Consider the following 5,607-nt stretch of genomic DNA (forward strand, 5'->3'; position numbering starts at 1 on the left):
ATCAGAGGACATCTCAGAAGACTGGAAGAAGGCTAATGTCACCCTCATCTACAAGAAAGGTTTAAAGGAGGACCCAAGAAATTATAGACCCATCAGTCTTATTTCAGTCCCTGGGAAAGTTACGGAATGAATACTCATAGGGTCTGTCACAAGTCAAATGAAGCATGCAATTGGAAAAAGCCAGCATGGATTCACCAAGGGCAAATCATACTTGACAAACCTGATCACTTTCTGTGACAAAGTAACTTGCTTGGTTGATGTGGGGCAAGCAGTGGACATTGCCTACCTAGGTTTCTCCAAGGCTTTCAATACGGTTTCTCACAGCCTCCTCATAGAGAAACTGATGCATTACGGTCTAGACAAGTGGTCTGTGCAGTGAGTGGGGATCTGCCTGACAGGCCACACCCAGAGGGTAGTGGTAATAGCTCCTTTTCAAATTGGCAACCTGTCACAAGTGGGGACCCCCAGGGATCCATATTGGGCCCAACGCTGTTTAATATCTTTATAATGAACTGGATGATGGTATCAAGTGTACCCTGAAGAATTTTGTTGATGATACCAAACTGAGTGAGGGAGTGGACACTTTGGAAGGGAGAGCCACCCTGCAGGAAGACCTGGATAGGCTGGAAGAGTGGGTTAACAAGAACCTTATGAAGTTCAACAAGGACAAGTGTAAGGTCTTGCACTTGGGAAAACATAATCCAGGAGTGCAGCACAGGCTGGGATCTACCCGGATGGGGAGCAGCTCTGTGGAAAGGGACCTGGGCATCCTGGTGGACAACAAGCTCAATATGAGCCAACAGTGTGCTGCTGCAGCAAAGGGTAACAGGATGCTGGGTTGCATCAACAAGGGCATCACCAGCAGAGATAAAGAAGTCATTACCCCACTCTACTCAGCACTTGTCAGGCCACATCTGAAATACTGTGTTCAGTTTTGGTGTCTGCTGTGTAAAAAAGATGTGGACAGGCTGGAGAGGGTCCAGAGAAGGGCCACAAAGATGATCAAAGGACTGAGAAGCCTGAAAGAACTGGGTTTGTTCAGTCTTGAGAAAAGAAGGCTTAGGGGAGAACTTATTACCATGTTCCAATATTTAAAGGGTGGCTACAAAGAAGATGGAGGCTACCCTTTTACAAAGAGTCACATGGAAAAGACGAGGGGTAGTGGGTACAAGCTACTCCTGGTGAGATTCCAACTGGACACAAGAGGAAAGCTTTTCACCATGAGAACAATCAGCCATTGGAATAATCTCCCCAGGGAAGTGGTGGATTCCCCCACATAGGACAGTTTTAAGATTCGGCTGGACAAGGTGCTGGGCCATCTTGTCTAGACTGTGCTTTTGCCAAGAAAGATTGGACCAGATGATCCTTGAGGTACCTTCCAACCTAGTATTCTATGATTCTGTGATTCTATGAACATATTACCTTTGCATCTACTAACACCCCGTGAAATTGGCTCATATGCTGATAAGTTATGAAGTATGAAAGAGAGAGACAAAAAGGGAAACACAGGTAGAGGCAGGCAGAGAAGGAGAGAAAGTAATCACTTAAGCCTCATATACTTAGAAAATGTCTAAGATACCTCATTCTGATACATATATCCTTCCATCATGCAGCAGTATAAATATCTGCCATTTGCACACCCTTACAGAAACTCAAGTTCGTCATTTTGCCTTCCATGGAAAAAAAAAAGCCAGCCTCTGTCCTGAAACAATTACTGCTTCATTTTTAATCCAATTTCAAACCTCTTCCTTCTTCCTCAGACTCTTGATTTTGTAAGAATCACATTAAGTTCCTTCCACACAATATTTCTCTTCTTGTCTCACCTACAAAGTCTATATTCCCCAAGAGTCCAGATAAATTTTTTTAAATATGAGAATGACAGCTAGGAGTTTTTGCTGAAGAACAACCATTCACCAACTGTTCACTCAAACGCAAGCTGCTCACAAATAAGCATGCAGCCAAAAAGCCATTAAAATTATTTTTAGGAAGCCTACGATACTGTACATTTGGGCATCTTCTTGTGTCTGCTCTTGGAGACAGACCACCAGGCTCGATAGACTCCTAGTCTAACCCAGTTTGATCCTTCTTATGTCCTCATACAGAAGTGCCATGCTGAGCTTTCCATGACAGCATCTGAAAATTGACCCTCATGTGCCAAAGCTTTTCATTCCTAGAGACCAGTGGCAGCACCACATTCACTGGACAACTTCTAAAATCCCTTTCTTAGATACTTAACAATCTGTGTGCACTCTTCAGGCAACTCCAGAGTCACACAACTTTTTCAGTCAGCCTCAGATATGGCAGCAGGTGGCAGACTGACTAATGGCATCATTGCTCTCGGAGCAAGTCTGTTGTGTGAGTTAATTGAAAGCTTATCTGGCTGTGACTGTATTAACTCACAGAAGTGCTAACAACGTGTTGCCAGGTTCACACACCTCAGAGGCAGCAGCATGTGGATGGAGCTGTCTTACTACTACTGTCAGCATCATGACATTATATGTGGAACCATAAGTAGATTTTTTGGTACTATATTTCTCTGTAAAATATAGACATCTTTCTGTTAGCTAATTCCAGAGACAGCATTAGCCTCTGGGAACCACAGATGAGTGAAAGATACAGATCCCTCAGTCCTCTCTCATGAACATCAGAAGACTTGTCCTTGCTTGGGTGCATGCACTCCCACAGCTTTTGGCCCCACAGAAATGCTTTCATTACCTGCCCTTAAAGTGACTAGGGAATGCTCACATCTCTCTGAAACCTGCCTTTAGTGCAACTATGGTGGCCAAATCTTCAATGGTACATACAGGCAGTGGGAATTGGATATATAAGGTCACTTTTTCCATCATGTCCCAGGCATTGTAACCTGATGTAACATTGTTAGAGTGATCTATATTATTACATATTTAGAGTGGTATTATTCATGCCTCGGGCCAGCTGCTGCACTCCCAGTACCTCCCTAGCGCATTTCAGGAGTCATCTCATGCCGAGAGGCACGTAGTACAACACTCTTCTGTTCTGGAGCATAGACTTGACTAGTGTGGGCACTGGCTAGCCACAGAGAATGGTCATGGGCTCATGGGCTTATTTCATTAGTAAAATGGCATTAAAGGTGAGTACAGATTTAAGCATTTAATACTATGCACTTATTTGAATTCTTGAACCATGTCTTTCTCATGAAATAAAACAGTATCACAACCCACCACCTGCAAAAGCCATTGTCATATTCTCTGGGGATAATAATCTTGTTATGCTGAAAGAGCTATAAACACATTTAGGGAAAATCTTTTGCTGTTATAGTTCAGTGTGTGATCAATTTGGCAGCATTCTGACAATTCACACTCCTGTATTCAATATGAATTTACCCTCTTTCTAGTGGCAATTTCTTCCTAATGAAAATAAAATTTCACAACAGATATTACATAAAATGTTAACCTAATTTATGTCTAAATTGTGTGCTGTTTGAGGACCTTCCCTCCCTTGATTACTATGAAAGTCTTCCTGCAGAGTTCAACTGTGTAAGAGTGAATTCAATCTTTTTCAGATATTAGGAGAATAGATAGCTCTTGATTAAAGAGTTCATTTGTTATACCCCAGCACAAAATATCTATTAGGTATAGAATTTTTTCCTCTGCAAAAGGATAGTTTCCATATAATTTAAGTAGAAGGCAAGATTCTGTTCATATTTCAAATTATGGGCTACATAGAATTGGAACTGATAAGCAAGAGAAATAATGAAAGCAAGCAGAAGAAATTCTACTCTTTTGATAAGCATCTGCTGAAATTCCTTGAAGCTGGGGACGCATTTTTTAATCACAGAATCACAGAATCATTAAGGTTGGAAAAGTCCAACCATCAACCCAACACCACCATGCCCACTAAACCATGTCCTGAAGCACCACATCTACACATTTTTTGAATACTTACAGTGACGGTGACTCCACCACCTCCCTGGGCAGCCTGTTCCAATGCTTGACCACTCTCTCAGGAAATAAATTTTTTCTAATATCTAGTCTAAAACTCCCTTGGCGCAACTTCAGGCCATTTCCTCTCGTCCTATCGCTTGTTACTTGGGAGAAGAGACCAACACCCACCTCGCCACAACCCCCTTTCAGGTAGTTGTAGAGAGCAATAAGGTCTCCCGTCAGCCTCCTCTTCTCCAGGGTAAACCACCCCAGTTCCCTCAGCAAAACCCTCACCAGCTTTGTAGCCGTTCTTTGAAACCCCTCACCGTCTTTGTAGCCGTTCTTTGGACACGGTCCAGCACCTCAATGTCCTTCTTGTAGTGAGGGGCCCAAAACTGAACACAGGATTCAAGGTGCGGCCTCACCAGTGCCGAGTACAGGGGCACGATCACTTCCCTACTCCTGCTGGCCACACTATTCCTGATACAAGCCAGGACGCTGTTGGCCTTCTTGGCCACCTGGGCCCACTGCTGGCTCATGTCCAGCTGGCTGTCAACCAGCACCCCCATGTTATTTTCTGCCAGGCAGCTCTCCAGCCTGTAGCGTTGCATGGGGTTGTTGTGGCCAAAGAGCAGGACCCAGCCTTATTGACCCTTATACAGCTGATCTCAGCCCATCGATCCAGCCTGTCCAGATCCCTCTGCAGAGCCTTTCTACTCTCCAGCAGAACAACAGTCCCGCCCAACTTGGTGTCACCTGCAAACTTACTGAGGGAGCACTCCATGCCCTCATCCAGATCATCAATAAAGTTATTAAACAAGACCGGCCCCAGAACCGAGCCCTGGGGAACACCGCTTGTGACCAGCCGCCGGCCGGATTTAACGCCGTTCACCACAACTCTCTGGGCTCGGCCGTCCAGCCAGTTCCTCACCCAGCGAAGAGTACACCTGTCTAAGCCACGAGCCACCAGTTTCTCCAGGAGAATGCTGTGGGAGACGCTGTCAAAGGCTTTACTAAAGTCCAGGTAGACAACGTCCATAGTCTTTCCCTCATCCACTGGGCGGGTCACCTGGTCATAGAAGGAGATCAGGTTGGTCAAACAGGACCTGCCTTTCATGAACCTGTGCTGGTTGGGCCTGATCCCTTGGCTGTCCTGCACATGCCCTGCGAGCACATAATGAATCAAATAAGGACTAAATATGTTTATAGAAGCACAGGAGAAGGATGTCCTCCCACCATGGCAGGTTGGAGACCCTGCATGAAAGGATTTTAATGAATCAAATTAATATTTGCATGTTTGCAAAAATAACTGAATGGAAGTTCAGAGTCCTTCCAAACTCACCTATTATTTTACATATTGTACTTCACTTTTAAAAAGGAAGTTAGGAAATTAATTCATTAACTAAGTAAATGTGTTTCAAAAATATTATACCTTTTAGACAAAAATCCTGAAAACTACAGATTACAATAGTATTGGAACAGTGTAATGCATATTATTTTGTTTTGTTTGTTTGCAGTTTTGAGTAAGGAATGTAAAACCTAGTAGATCTAAAAGTTACCCACATAAAAAAATGCAGTGCTAACCTGTTTATAACCCCACTACTATTTCCTTATGCTCTAAATTTCACTACAGTACAAAAGAAAAAAATCATCTATCCAAAACTCTTCACTCGTAAAACGTTCTTCTCTAAAGTCCTAATGGGTT

Source organism: Phaethon lepturus, unplaced genomic scaffold (genome assembly GCF_000687285.1).
Source record: "Phaethon lepturus isolate BGI_N335 unplaced genomic scaffold, ASM68728v1 scaffold8782, whole genome shotgun sequence".
NCBI lineage: Eukaryota > Metazoa > Chordata > Aves > Phaethontiformes > Phaethontidae > Phaethon > Phaethon lepturus.